The sequence below is a fragment of the Tachypleus tridentatus genome, chromosome 11, assembly GCF_004210375.1.
Source record: "Tachypleus tridentatus isolate NWPU-2018 chromosome 11, ASM421037v1, whole genome shotgun sequence".
Taxonomy (NCBI): Eukaryota; Metazoa; Arthropoda; class Merostomata; order Xiphosura; family Limulidae; genus Tachypleus; species Tachypleus tridentatus.
In genome coordinates this window covers 31,003,978-31,020,686 of record NC_134835.1, presented here as the reverse complement: position 1 = coordinate 31,020,686, position 16,709 = coordinate 31,003,978, and the positions used below count along the sequence as shown (strand labels likewise).

Below are 16,709 nucleotides of genomic sequence, written 5' to 3'. Positions count from 1 at the left end.
TCTGTCAACTTTTAGCCTTTGCCATGTTTTTACCCAATGTAACACAGGAGATGTCAGTGGGAGATGTTGACAACGCTAATGTTTGAACATCAATGACTAAATTTCATTACGTGTTTACCGATTAATGCTTCGTTTCAGTACGGTCTCAAACTTTTGACCACCTAGTATTTAGGCTAATTTCATAGTGTTCACATTTTCCCTATTAAATGCTAAAAAATTTGTTGTTTTTTATTTTCCCTTTTCTTATTTTCATCTTTCAAAGCTCTACTCAAATAAGTGGTTGAGTCTAACAGTGCAAAATGCATATTTTCTCTTTATGTTCATTGGCCTTAAGATTTTGGCCAACAGTGTATGTAACATTTTCGCACAAAATGAGGTTAAAGATGCAAATAAGTGGAAAGAAACAGATCTCATTTTAACATAAACAAGAGATATCCCTTGAGGTTGTAGTGGAGGTAACATTTTAAATTTAAGCGAATTAAAACTTTTCTTCTCAAGTTAACACGTAAAATAATAAAATCTGATCATGTAAATATTTTTGGAAATAACTTTTTTTTTAGTCATGTTATCTTTGATGAAAGTCTACTTTGGATAACTGAGATTTTGTAACACCATTAGTTTATAAATGGTTAATAGGATGCATGACATGTCATTTCTGAATATTATTTTTGTGCATATATTTTGTTTAATTTTCAATATCTTTTATTTGTTGCTATGGCAACAAGAGGATGTGTAAATGACCCAAACATATTCTGTTGTTCTTGTTGTAAGTTTGATCTAAGTTTTCATCAGGATTTGTGAAAGATCCTTAGATGATAGATTTTGAAAATAATGTTCATCTTTTTCTATGCAGCTGAATTATGTAAAATCCATTAATAAAATTAAAATAACTTTTATGAATGTTAAGTTCACATGCCTATAATCCTGTTAGGGACCCTATAATCAACAAAGACAAACCCTAAAACAAATTACTGTGTAAACAACTTAAAAAAGTGAGTTAAAAAAAAAACAGTTATGACATTCAGAGACTCCATTGGTAATTTTGGGATTACAAAAAAATCTATGGTTTGATATTACTGTGACAAAATATGATTAAAACATAAAAACTATATTTTTAAACCTTTTCAAAGACATATCCAGTTCATAAAACAAATTGCTCACCCTGAGCTCTTAGGTTCTTTAGTTAGTTTTCCATATCTCTCCTTTTCATTGCCTTCTTCCAGTAGACTTGTATCAACTGGATCCTGGTCTTTGTAAATCATTCTAAAATTCTCTAACATCTCTTTCTGTTGTTTGAGGAAATGTCTGGATAGGTGCAATAACTGAAAATATACGTTACTATCAAAACCACTTAGCTGACACGAGTTCTAAGTGGTTAAGAATGTATTAATTGCAATGCAAATTTACTCCAAACAACTTTAATCAACTTATTCAACTCTCGACTGACTTCACATCTACAGAGACAGTGAACCATTTTAAATACAAATACAGTAAATTAACTTTGACTCCAACTCTGTACTCTCAACAACAACACTTTCAAACCAATTCAATTAAACTAAACAACATAGGGTACCTGGTAAGTATTGACAAAGCACTTAATCTTGTCTCCTATAGAAAATAGCAAGTTCTTGCCATAATTAGTATGAGAACTGTATGTGTGAAAAGGGTGTAAACAACATTCAACATAAAGTATCTGTAAATGTTATTAATTCTCCACAACAGAGACAAATTCAACTGAAGAGCTGATAAACAAAAGATTAAATTCCAAAAATAAATAGTTAATTCACAAATGAAGTTAAAAGAAGGGACCAGAACTAATGCAACATTTTTTATTATTATTTCTTTTAATTAACAGAATGTTTTTGTATAGCATTATATATTTGAGGTACAAATACGACACCACAATATTGACAAGGTAAGATCCTAAGATGAAATTTTGTAATAATTATTAAATTATATCCTTAACTTAGATCTAGAATTGCATGATAAAAACAAAAGCAAAAGTGTACATTATGAAAAATGTTTAGATAATTTCAGAAGAAAATTATTTCTATCATCAGAAACCTAATAATTCAGCTCTCACTTTCAGAAATTATGCACGAGGAATATGTAGGGTCCCCTTCCTCACAGGGATGACGGAGGAGGGGCAGATACATCACACTCATGGAGGCTTTAAGGTAAGTGCCAGCTTTGACAACAATCAATCCAGCAGCTTGGCAGTCACAAGCAAATGCACACAGAGACTTTTGTCAAACAAAGGCTTAAATAAGTAAGTGTTTATGTCACTTACAATTTGTAATATTACAAGGAATAACATGGGCTACAGCTGAAAACTGAGTTGAGAAGTTTACATAAATTATAATAAATTAGTATTAGGCATTTTCACTCTGAAAGCTTATGTTGTACTTAAATGATTTATGTGTTTCTATTTAACCCACTTACTATAACTGCATGCAGAATGTTCACAAGCTGTACAACATTTATGGTACACTTGCATTAAAATGACCAGTTGGTCAAGAGCATTTTAAAAACACATGGTTTCTAATTAAAAGTCATATAAATGATATCTAAGTACAGAGTTCTAATAGCTTGAATTTAATTACTTTGATTAAAAACTAATAATTCAAGCTTTGAAGTTTTCAAAATAACATCACCATTTGACATTTCTAATGAATTAAAGAAATTGTTTCATTCTACAAACGTGCTAAAAATTACTTTTATATATGCTAATTTACAGTTCTTAAATGGTGTTTCCAAACAATACTGAAAAAGTTATAATTTCCCTCAGAAAAATATCAAAAACAGCTGAAAATAAAAAGAAACCTTGTCAGTATTTTCAGATGGTGATTCCTAATTTTGAAATGAAAGGTTAGAAGAAAGGCAGTTAGATAACAACAATCCACCACCAACAATTTGGTTATTCATGTCTGATAAATTAGAAAGATTTGACCACTTTTAGAGTGGCAACATGATACAAAAAAGTATTATGTTTGTTTATTTGGCAATGGATCACAAACATCAAATACTCAGATTCACAGCTAAGTACTACTGTGCTATACCCAGGACCAAAATTAACCTTACTCAAGACAAAAAAATCTGAGTTAGATGTCTTTTATAACTTTAAAATTCAACAGTAAATGTATATAAACAACTGTATACATACATACATGTAAAAATATACATCTTTAAAGGTTGTTTTTAACCAGTAACTTACCTCTTTAAACTGTGACTTCAATTCCATATGTTCTGAGAGTAAACTAAATGTAATAAACAAAAAAAAAACTTCAAACTCTATTACAAATGAAAAATGAGTGTTTTAACATAAGTTTGCTTCTCTACGCTAGCCATTGAAATTTACATCAAACACTTACTGTTGGTAAAAATGTATAATCAATTACGGGACAAAACATAAGTTTGCTTCAGAGTGTCTGAAAATAATGTTTTATTTTGTTTAATGACATAATTTAAGCAAATATTTTTCGTACACATTTCCTTTGGTTCAAAGTTAATCACAGCATGTGCAAAGATTATATTACTGTTTCTCTTTGCCTAATTATTATTGGTTCTAAAAGTAAAACTGATGGAAACATGCTGATTCTGTATATTTACAGAGTTTTGTAGGTTGTTCTGTAAACGAAAATATCTAGTCAAAATCAAATTCAGAGAATCAACTCACCAGCAGTTTCGACAACTGTTTGTTTGTGTGTGTGGTTTTCTAGGACTGATGAAGGTTCGTTTTTAAATGGTTACACCAACGTTTTAAATCCAAATATTACAAACAAATAACGAATTAATAACACACACACCAACAAACAACATTTTAAAACTTCTATGTTTAACGGCCAACTTTTTATTACATCAAAACTAATTCAAATAGTCTCTTTACATTAAACAAATGAAGCTTAATGAATTAATTCAAATAGTCTCTTTACATTAAACAAATGAAGCTTAATGAATTAATTCAAATAGTCTCTTTACATTAAACAAATGAAGCTTAATGAATTAATTCAAATAGTCTCTTTACATTAAACAAATGAAGCTTAATGAATTAATTCAAATAGTCTCTTTACATTAAACAAATGAAGGTTAATGAATGTTTGTGCAGAATTGTGTACAGCAAAAAAAAGTTAATTTAATGTAGTCAAAACCACAACATAGACTAAACCAAAATATCATTAACTTTCTTGTTTTGTATACTAAAATTTTTGTGGAAAATAACAATGTTTGATTTGATGAAACAATTAATATTACAGCCCAACCCTAGGCCTTTTCTCGAGAGGATTCATTTCCACTTTTGGTAAAACATCCATGAATAATGTAACTTGCTACAAAAAGCAAGGTGATAAACATGGTGATTTAAAAAAAAGCAACTGATTACTCATCAGATACCCACTTATATCAAGTCTTGTTTTTTTGTTTTTCTTATAGCAAAGCCATATCAGGCTATCTCCTGAGCCCACCAAGAGGAATCGAACCCCTGATTTTAGCATTGTAAGTCTGTAGACTTACTGCTGTACTACCGGGGCTATATCAAGTCATCCCACAAGTAAGCCAGAAAGTGCATCATCACTAAAATATGTAGTAGGACGTGTATAAAAATGTTCAGACAATAAAAGAAACTAACCCAACTCTACTTTTTCATATTATTAATGAAACAAACCTTTATGAAGATGGATGTATCTGAGGAGCACATTAGGCATATAATGCTTTACAAGTTTAAAAAAGGCAATAGTGCAGCAGAAACTACATGAAACATTCAAGGTGTTTATGGTGTAGAGTCTCTCAATGAAAGAAAATGTCGAATGTAGTTTCAAAAGTTCAGATCACGTTACTACAGCTTAAATTATGTGCCACGTCCAGGTCGTCCTGCTGAGTTTAATGATGACTTCCTGCTGGCTGCACTTAATCCTGTAACAGTTGAACTAGCACAGAAGCTTAATTCAACCCATTCAGCATTTCACCATCATCTTCAACAGCTTGGAAAGATGTCAAAACTTGGAAAATGAGTCCCCATGATTTAACAGAAACCAAACTTAGAATAAGAGTGGACATTTGCACTTCTCTGCACTCTCCTGAACATGACTCACCTTTTTTGGGCAGGTTAGTGACTGGAGATGAAAATGGATATTTTATAAAAATGTTTAGTGCTGCAGACAATGTCTCATTGCAGATAAACTGGCTAAAGCACAGCCCAAAATGGACCTCCACCCTAGGAAAGTCTTGTTAAGCATTTGGTGGGATATTGTTGGGGTGATCCACTTTGAGTTGCTGCCACTCAATGTAATGATTACATCAGACTTCTATTGTCAACAGTTAGAGCTCTTGAATGTTGCACTGAAAGAAAAGAGGCTTGCTTTGATTAATTATAAAGGTTTTGTGTTACACCAGGATAATGCACAGCCACATACAGCAAGTATCAAATCTGCAAAGATTGAAGAGCTAGATTGGGAAAAACTTCCACATCCTCCTTATTCTCTAGATCTTGCCCCATCTGATTGTTATGTATTCTAAAGCTTGCAGAACTATCTTGATGGAAAAGTGCTTGGAACACATGAAGATGTCAAAACTACCCTCTCTACATTCTTTTCCTCCAAATCCCAAGAATTTTAAAGAAGTGACATTCAGAAGCTTGTGAATTGTTGGCAGGTAATTAATCATAATGGAACATACATTGTTGATTAAATAACACTAAAAGCGTTTGAAATCCTTTCTCTTTTTCTCAACCTAAAGTTGGGCATTACTTAAGGGATGATCTGATATTTGTAAATAAAACAAATGATTATATTTATGAATAAATTAATAATTTAGAGACATTAACTCTTCATGAAAGTTACTGTTAATTAAAATTCAACAATCTTCACAAAACTAAACTTTTGTCAGAGAACTTCCTTCTCCCTAACTTAGAGAGAAGTAGATAACTTTTATAAAAATTCTGAATCACTTAAAAGTTATTCATTTATAATAAAAATTAATTTGATTTACAAAAATCTAATTTTAAAACAAAATTAAATTACTTTAGAGAACTTTAATAAGCTATGGAATTTCCGTAGAGGATCTAGCCTATAATAATGTGGAGGAAAAGGTTTTTTTTGTTTTTTTTATATAAGTATAATTAATTTATTGTTTAAAATACTCTTTAATTGCAATTTTCCCATAAAATAATTTTAACAGACTTCAAAGACAGGATTACAACTTACTATTGTACATCTCCTTCTAATAAGAGATGCTCTGCTGATAAGGAGACTTACTATTGTACATCTCCTTCTAATAAGAGATGCTCTGCTAATAAGGAGAGACTTACTATTGTACATCTCCTTCTAATAAGAGATGCTCTGCTGATAAGGAGAGACTTACTATTGTACATCTCCTAAGAGATGCTCTGCTGATAAGGAGAGACTTACTATTGTACATCTCCTTCCAATAAGAGATGCTCTGTTAATAAGGAGAGACTTACTATTGTACATCTCCTTCCAATAAGAGATGCTCTGTTAATAAGGAGAGACTTACTATTGTACATCTCCTAAGAGATGCTCTGCTGATAAGGAGAGACTTACTATTGTACATCTCCTAAGAGATGCTCTGCTGATGATAAGGAGAGACTTACTATTGTACATCTCCTTCCAATAAGAGATGCTCTGCTGATGAGGAGAGACTTACTATTGTACATCTCCTTCTAATAAGAGATGCTCTGCTGATAAGGAGAGACTTACTATTGTACATCTCCTAATAAGAGATGCTCTGCTGATAAGGAGAGACTTACTATTGTACATCTCCTAATAAGAGATGCTCTGCTGATAAGGAGAGACTTACTATTGTACATCTCCTTCTAATAAGAGATGCTCTGCTGATAAGGAGAGACTTACTATTGTACATCTCCTCCAATAAGAGATGCTCTGCTGATAAGGAGAGACTTACTATTGTACATCCTTCCAATAAGAGATGCTCTGCTGATAAGGAGAGACTTACTATTGTACATCTCCTTCCAATAAGAGATGCTCTGCTGATAAGGAGAGACTTACTATTGTACATCTCCTTCTAATAAGAGATGCTCTGCTGATAAGGAGAGACTTACTATTGTACATCTCCTTCTAATAAGAGATGCTCTGCTGATAAGGAGAGACTTACTATTGTACATCTCCTTCTAATAAGAGATGCTCTGCTGATAAGGAGAGACTTACTATTGTACATCTCCTTCTAATAAGAGATGCTCTGCTGATAAGGAGAGACTTACTATTGTACATCTCCTTCTAATAAGAGATGCTCTGCTGATAAGGAGAGACTTACTATTGTACATCTACCATCTTCTAATAAGAGATGCTCTGCTGATAAGGAGAGACTTACTATTGTACATCTCCTAATAAGAGATGCTCTGCTGATAAGGAGAGACTTACTATTGTACATCTCCTTCTAATAAGAGATGCTCTGCTGATAAGGAGAGACTTACTATTGTACATCTCCTTCCAATAAGAGATGCTCTGCTGATAAGGAGAGACTTACTATTGTACATCTCCTTCTAATAAGAGATGCTCTGCTGATAAGGAGAGACTTACTATTGTACATCATCTCTAATAAGAGATGCTCTGCTGATAAGGAGGGACTTACTATTGTACATCTCCTTCTAATAAGAGATGCTCTGCTGATAAGGAGAGACTTACTATTGTACATCTCCTTCTAATAAGAGATGCTCTGCTGATAAGGAGAGACTTACTATTGTACATCTCCTTCCAATAAGAGATGCTCTGCTGATAAGGAGAGACTTACTATTGTACATCTCCTTCCAATAAGAGATGCTCTGCTGATAAGGAGAGACTTACTATTGTACATCTCCTAATAAGAGATGCTCTGCTGATAAGGAGAGACTTACTATTGTACATCTCCTTCTAATAAGAGATGCTCTGCTGATAAGGAGAGACTTACTATTGTACATCTCCTTCTAATAAGAGATTCTCTGCTAATAAGGAGAGACTTACTATTGTACATCTCCTTCCAATAAGAGATGCTCTGCTAATAAGGAGAGACTTACTATTGTACATCTCCTTCCAATAAGAGATGCTCTGCTGATAAGGAGAGACAGGATTCCATAGCTATCAAGTAATCTGCACATGAATGATTCTCACTATGAATTGCAAGATCATAAGGCCTTAATCCCAGCTCATTTTTAGCTGTAATATCTGCACTGTGAAGAATAAGAGCCTACAAAGCAGAAAAAAAAAAACCTGTAATTTTTGTGACTTATATATCTACTTACATATGAATCAATTTATATGATTATGCTTAAGATTTTGCTTTATTAAAATCATTTACTGGAAAAAGGATGAAACAAAAAACTTATGCAAACAAATAATACATTTGGAATATAATGAAATGTAAACTAAGATATACGATGTACTTTCATCGAAGTTGTGGCAATCTGATATCAAATGATATCATGGTTACTAGTCGATATAATCATCTATGTTTAATTATTGTTATTTCTTTTAGTAGCTGCAACATATTTTATAAATATTTTAGTATATTACTTTCATCTCAGGCACACAGAAAACGAGTAGTCCAATGTACAAAAATAATACATTCCAAAATATAAATGTGAAATATATATTTATACTCTGTACATTTTATTTGAACTTAGAAACTGGTAGGAATCCAGCACAACCACTAATTCTTGGGCTGCTTAGACCAATCCCTGCACATTCAGTCAGACTAATCATTAAAAAAGGTGCACCAACAGCCCCAAAGTGCAATGGTTTGCAAACAATGAATCATCTATAGTCTATGGACACTAAAATCTAGGACATATTCTGTCCACTGTTTTTGTAATTATCAGTTACTTTTCAGCCTACATATTTATTTTCTCCTATTTAATACTAAGATGTACTCCCCCCCTTTTTTTAAATAAAAAATTAAATATTATGTTATTACACAAAACAGACACAAAAGCCTAATATTAACGAGTAAGATACAAACATAACAAAGTTTTGGGGCAACGTATTAGTCCATTTCAGCTGTTCCATTTTCAAAACTAAACTTTTTTTTTTTTTTAAATCTTAAAGCCAGTCTTTATCAAGCTTTCTCTTAAACTCACTTTAAGTTTATTGTCTCCTCAACATCCAGTGGCTAACCACCCTATAAGAAAAATAAAACCGTCTTACATGAAAATGACTTCTACCCTCCCAAAATTTATAGTTTTATCTCCTAGGCCTAACTATTCTCAGTTAAATATAAAATGTCAAAACTATGTGTTTCCTGTACAATCTTAAACATCTCAATCAGGTCCACTCTAACTCTTCTTTTTTTCAAGAAAAATCAATTTGAGAGATTTCAACCTTTGCTCATATGAAAACCCCTCTATCCCAAGCTGCAATCTAGTAACCCTTTCCAACAATTCAATGTCCTTCTTAAGGTAAGGATGCCTAACCGGTGACCTGTGCAATAAAATTATAGCCTCCTTAGATTTGTATTCAATATTTCTATAGATACAACCTATTTGCCCCACCATTACCAACAGCCTGGATGATTTAAGAGAGAGATTAACTATTACACTAAGAACCCTTTCTTTCATGATACTAACAAGGTTGTTTCCATTCAGATTCTGATAACCAACATCCATTATTTTGAAATAATTTCAAATTACCAAACTGTAATTAGTTACACTGGTGAATAGACTGCACACATAAAATGAGATCAAAAAATTTCTTGGTTTGTATTCATTTTAAGTTTTTATTTGAACATAATTCACTACTTCATCCACAATATATTGTTCTAAATGTGTTTAATAACAAACTATGGAAACCAGTTGAAGTTTATGATTCTTTAACACAGCTCTGAAGAAATCTGCTTAAGGAATATTAATCAGTTTTACACTCATTATGTTAAAATCCAATTTCCTATGCCGTTAAAAAAAAAAAAAAAATTATGCCAGCAATATATACTATTTCTGAGTTAGTAAGTATTCAGCATATTTAGCTTACATTTGTGAAAAAAAACTTTGTATTTAGTTTCATTTTATACGTTTTTCTAAAACAATTCTTGTGAAATATTACCACATTCCACAATAGATTTGACATTGCACAGAACACACAAACAAACAAACTTACTTTTGCACAACCAATATGACCATATTTAGCTGCAAAATGAAGAGAACTGTTACCCTCAGAGTCACGACAATTGATGGAAGAAGTCTGCATATTTTCAGCCAACCAGTGAACAAGTTGTTCCTACCCGGAAAATGAAAGTTTTGGTCTTTTTACAAAAAGTACATTTACAAGAACTAAAAGAGTCTTAGTGCTACTAAAAAGACATTTAAAAAATGGAGGGGCTAATTCTGAAACTATAGTTATCACATAGCAACAAGAATAATTACATTTTAACCAATTAGATCATCACTTTTTATCTCAGAATAACTGGTATGGATATTAACACTTTTATTGGTAAGCAGAGAATGTTTCAACCTTTATCGGTCATCTTCAGATTAACAAAGAGAGTTTGCAACTGACCATTGCTGGACACATTGTCACCAAGAGGTCATCACTTTTAAAGAAAATGGAATGTGATATTACTTGTATAATAAAGTTAGTTTTATTAAAATTATCGGTTACAATACTAATATAATTTTGAATATAATTATTTAATTATTAATATTTAGCTATTGAGGTTTATTTTGTTATCATACAGATTTAGTGTTAACGTACAACTCCTATTTTGGGTGAGCCATGTGAGATATTACTGGGAATACTGCCAGAATTACTGTCCATAGAAAGACTACCTAATTTATATTAGGTGCATTTTAATAAACAAAAGCTTTCTCTTTTATTGTGTAGTGACATATTAACTTCTCAGTTTCTTATATAAAACCGAGTTCAAGGTAGGTTACTTTCCCTTAGTTCTGACCTACATAACTAGCTTATTCCTAATGAAACAGGCAGTTACCATCCATTCTACAAAAGTTTCATCATGAATACTCTGCCCGAACAACCTATCAAAGAATAGCTTATTCCTGTTCAGAAATTATTCAAAATTACAACACAAGTCCTGTTCAGCTTATAATTTTCACACTACACATACCACGTTTGTTCTCGAGGAACTTTTTAAATATACAAAAATAAATTAACATTATTTCAAGAAAGTAAGATGAAAGGAAAAAAGAAAAAAAACATTAATTAACAAAAAACTCATATTAAAAACTGTCTTCCATATTACCTGTCCATATTTTGCTGCATAGTGCAGAAGTGAACGTTCTCCCGGTGACGGCTCCAATAATTTTTCACAGGCAGTGTGCTTTAATAACCACTGAACTATATCCATATTCCCATGCTAAAAAATTAAAAGCAAATGATAAAAACGTTATTCGTTGCTGAATCCAAAATTATATCCAATTCACAGAAATGTAGGTTCTACTTTTATGTATAAAAGTAGTTACCACTGTAAAAGCTGAAGCTCTCTGAAACCTCAACATTATAAGTAAACACTGATTATATTTTATTAAATAATATCGTTTAACGGATTTCATTAGATAAATCTGTGCTCACTGAAAGTTTCATCCTCCACTTGTACAGCAGTAAATCTACGGATTTACAACGTTAAAATCAGGGGTTTGATTCCCTTTGGTGGACTCAGCTGATAGCCTAATGTGGCTTTGCTATAAGAAACACACATACATAATCGAAAAATCTTACTTGTTTGTAAAAAAGCTTTGACCAATAAAATACTAATTTATCAATTTTTTAACAATTCTAACTTCTTTTATAAATTTTATATGTGTAGTGTCTGTGTTCTGAATTGCCTGAACCACTATCACAGTGAAAAGGCCAAAAAAAACGTATATCCATGATAGAGACATGCTTTGTTTTAAAAGAAAGTACCTAACTTCTAGGTTTATGAAATATGTTTTTCTACATCAAGAATATGAAAGTTACTAATAGATTTACATATAGAATGAAATACCAGTAGCATCGATCCTGGGGGGATGGAGGTATATATCACCCCTTCATTTTAAGTGGGGAGTATGGTGCATACAATCATCCCCCCCTACAGTTTGGTCTGTTGAATTGTTTTATTGCATCACAAGCCTACAAATTCTCGTGTTCTTACCAATCAAATTACATAATTAGGTCTAGATGTAGGCTTTTTCAGTAGCCGAAATGTACGTCTTTAATATAGACGTGCTTCTAAGCTTGTACGGCCTGGCATGGCCAAGCGCGTAAGGCGTGCGACTCGTAATCCGAGGGTCGCGGGTTCGCGCCCGCGTCGCGCTAAACATGCTCGCCCTCCCAGCCGTGGGGGTGTATAATGTGACGGTCAATCCCACTATTCGTTGGTAAAAGAGTAGCCCAAGAGTTGGCGGTGGGTGGTGATGACTAGCTGCCTTCCCTCTAGTCTTACACTGCTAAATTAGGGACGGCTAGCACAGATAGCCCTCGTGTAGCTTTGTGCGAAATTCCAAAAAACAAACAAAACAAGCTTCTAAGCTTTTCGATCTAAGCGATAGTTCGTAAGTATCAGTTACTAGGCCTAAGTATACATGCAAGTATCGTGGCAACAATATTACTCTGACTGCATGTTTACAGCTTTCAAGTTCACCTAATAAGAGATTACCAATTTGCAAATTGAACAGTCCACATAAGTGGTTATAAAAATCATCCCCCCCATCGGGTGTAAAAAATCTCCGCCCCTGTGATATACTAATTAAGTCTCATTTTGACAGAAATGGAAATTTGTGATGTTTGCTAACATGCAATATGTTACAAATAAAGAAACCCAGGAAATAGTCCTAAATCCCTTCAGAAAATGCTCAAAGTGTTAAGTGTTACGATATCATCTTTATCAATTATTCTTTAAAATCATTTTTACACGTTATTCCGAAAGATGTCGTTGTGTGACGAAGAGAAATGTAACAATACTGTCAACCACACTACACCCAGAGCTGACAAGACTTTTCGCCCAATGACAAGAGTTTATCAGGTCGGCTGGGATACAACAGATAGTTGAGATATTAATTTATTATATCAATTACTTGAATAACTGTTTAGGTGCGAACTACATTGAAGAATACACTGGTATTTACTAGATAACGAATAAAAAAAATACATTTATTTAGATTTAATGTTAAAGATTACGGGAATGTTTCCCACGTGAAGTTGCATTCAAAAGCTACAATGTGAGACAGACACTGAAATATAGCCCAGTTTCGCGATACAATGTTGCGATAAAACAACCTGTCCTGACACTACGGAACAAGTAACATTTCGGAAACTGTTCTGTTGTATATAAAGATTTTTTTTAATCAACTTCTGCTACAGTGGGAATTTTCGTTCCTTTAGTAATTCACAAACATTTGTATACAAAGTTTGGTTATTACAGAGATCCATAATTTTAGCGTTGTAGATCCGAAGACTTACCGCTGTCCCACCGGGGGCTCTCAAGTGATAACAGCAAAATCAACATTTTTTTTTTGTACCCACTTTCTTCCCTCATTATTTTTCGGCTTTCCCGCCAAAACTCACCTCTCTCCCAGCCACCAGTACGATAAGACAACTGTTTTAGGGCAGTGATATAGCACACAGAAGGTAAGAACCACCGTATCACGTGAGAGTATGAGGACTCTTTGTGTTCGACTTCACAAACTTTGAACATTTCATTTTATGATAATTTTTAAAGCGCTTAACGAATATTGTAATATCAAACAGTTATGTATTAACCTTGAAGATGCTGAAAAGGCGAAACATCGCTTAACATAAACCTTTTTTTTTCTAACTTTACAAGCAGATTACAACAGAATTTCATTGGTGGAAGGAATATACGTTGATTATTTAATTTTTTCTCGTTGAACATAGCACAGACTATGACCACACACACTTTAGTCTTTAACACTATACCTTTTCTTTCGTGAAGCCACTTTTAGTGAAGAAGGATTGTTTATGAAGGCCCGGCATGGCCAGGTGGTTAAGACACTCCTCTCGTAATCCAAAGGTGGCGGGTACGAATCCCCGTCGCATCAAACATGCGCGCCCTTTTAGCCGTGGGGACGTTATGATGTGACGATCAATCCCATTATTCGTTGGTAAAAGAGTAGCCCAAGAGTTGGAGGTGGGTGGTGATGACTAGCTGCCTTCCCTCTCGTCTAACACTGCTAAATTAAGGACGGTTAGTTTTGCGCGAAATTCAAACCAAATTATTGTTTAAAAGAGGCTAACTCCTCGCTTCTTAACAAACAATGAATACTTATCGCAACAAAATTCTCAAACACGATGATGGAGAGTTGAATTTCTGTAATTTTAATGCTGTAATAAAATGGTGGTTAAAGGTTATTAAAAGTATCCTGGTACTTAGGGCGTAATTTACAGGTTGTGGGTTCGAATCCAATCACCTTAAAATGTGAGGAGAAGTCCAAGAGTTGGTGGTGGGCAGCGTTGATAAAAAAAAAACAAAAAAAAACAACTTCTAAATTAGGGACGGCTATCGCAGATATCCCGGTGTATCTTTGCACGAAATGTAACAAACGAGATGGCGAATCGCGAAAAGTCGATTCTCTAATTCAGAAATCTGTCGAATACATGGCTAACGGCCACTTGCTGAACTTCTAAGTACTTTCAAAGTTTATGTGCAGATTTGTAAAAAGAGAAAACTGTTTCCGTATCCACCTACGACTGATAAAAATGTTCATTACTTTCTACACGATTCGAGTAATGCAGCGAATATCGAAAATTAGGTATATTTTAAAAATATTTCCCATAAAACAGTACAATTACGCAAAGCTTTTATATTCAAGCTTAACGAAAGGTATTAATATCGAATTCCATAGAACAACAAAAAACTGAAATAGCGACAAACCGCAGTGTCTAAGTGGGTGTACAATACTTGTTTTAAACACACATTATATTAAGCTAGTTCTTAAAGACTACAGAAATGCACTGCAGAATAAATGTTTATTTGGTTTTGATAACTACAAAGTTACCCAGTGAGCTGTGTCTTACCCGCTGCGAGTATCGAAAATCGATATATAACGATTATATTAATATATATCAATTGCTTATATAATATATGATCGAAATATTGTTTGTTTGTTTGTTTCTGAATTTCGCGCAAAGCTACTCGAGGGCTACCTGCGTGAGCCGTCCCTAATTTAGCAGTGTAAGACAAGAGGGAAGGCAGCTAGTCATCACCACCCACCGCCAACTTTTGGGTTACTCTTTTGCCAACGAATAGTGGGATTGACCGTCACATTATAACGCCCCCACGGCTAAAAGGGCAAGCATGTTTGTTGCGACGGGGATTCGAACCCGCGATGCTCAGATTACAAGTCGAACGCCTTAACACACTTGGCCATGCCAGGTCATGATCGAAATATTATTTCTTTTCTGGACAACAAGATACTTACAACAACCTCAAAATCTGTAATTAATACAAATCTATTTCAAGTTCCATTGTGCCGTAAAGTAATATCTTGTCACATAGTAAAGACCATTAACGAGTTACAAGTGGTCCCACAGTGTCTCAGCAGTACGTCTGAAGGTTTACGAGATGAATATCGGGTTTCGATAACTGTAATTGATGGACAAAGCACATATAACCTATTGTGTAGCTTAGCGCTAACAGCAAGCAAACCAAACCAAGTGTGCAAAAGTGTAGTTACGAAACAGTTGAAAACCACTATCAGAATAGAAGGCAGAAATAACGGTTGTGTTCGAGGTTGTTTACTGTCAAGGTACAAATAACCGATTTTCACCCTCAACGGGCCCGGCATGGCCAGGTGGGTTAAGGAGTTCGACTCGTAATCCGAGGGTCGCGGGTTCGAATCCCCATCATATCAAACATGCTCGACCTTTCAGCCGTGAGGACATTATAATGTGACGGTCAATCCCACTATCCGTTGGTAAAAGAATAGCCCAAGAGATGGCGGTGGGTGGTAACGACTAGCTGCCTTCCTTCTAGTCTTACACTGCTAAATTAGGGACGGCGGCTAACGCAGATAGCCCTTGTGTAGCTTTGCGCGAAATTCAAAACAAACAAACAAACCCTTAATTATTATTTTACGTATTTAATAAAAATATTATCGAGGATTGTTGTAAAATTTCGCTTAAAGCTATTCGCGGACTTTCTACGCTAGTCTTCCCAATTTAGCAGTGATGGGCTACAGGGAAGAAAGCTAGTCAACACCATCCACCGCTAACTTATGAGCTACTCTCTACCAACGAGGGGTGGAATGGTATGTGACAATACAACACCCCACCCACCCCCTCCAGTTTGAAACGGCGAGTGTGTTTAATGGCAGGATTCGAACACGTGATCTAAAGATTGTGATACCAGACGAGTGCCCTAAATACCAGACTGTCCAAGGCGAGTCTCAAGGAAGAACATCAATACTGCTATACCTCGCATATCTTTTAAATTATCAGAATATTTTAAACAAGCACCACGCAACAATTCCATTTCATAAGCGGAACCTCTGAAGGGTTACGCCTCTGTTCGATATTTTCTGTTGAACAGTTGTCGTAACTGTCTGTACCATATCTGTGCTCTGTCCACCGGAGGGCAATCAAGCCCCTAATTTTAGCGTTACAATCCGTAACCTTATTCATTGTTTTGAATTCAACATGTTGCAAAAATTTCGGTTACACAGAAGATCTAGTTCCCATTCAGAAAGAGGTCATGCATTCGTTATTGAGGGCCCATCAGTCAAAACTTACGAAATACTTACTGATATGTCACGAATT

The 16,709-nt window shown here is 34.1% G+C and overlaps 1 pseudogene across 1 annotated transcript in view; it reads right to left on the bottom strand.

Moving 5' to 3' along the window:
• Positions 1-16,709, bottom strand: part of LOC143231867 (uncharacterized) — a 101,002-nt pseudogene that overhangs the window by 6,864 nt on the left and 77,429 nt on the right. The window contains exons 7-11 of the transcript XR_013017244.1: positions 11,197-11,310; positions 10,095-10,214; positions 8,024-8,193; positions 3,215-3,257; positions 1,162-1,322 (exon numbers count right to left, since the gene is read on the bottom strand). The product of XR_013017244.1 is annotated as an uncharacterized LOC143231867 (transcript). The remainder of the gene's footprint in view (positions 1-1,161; positions 1,323-3,214; positions 3,258-8,023; positions 8,194-10,094; positions 10,215-11,196; positions 11,311-16,709) is intronic.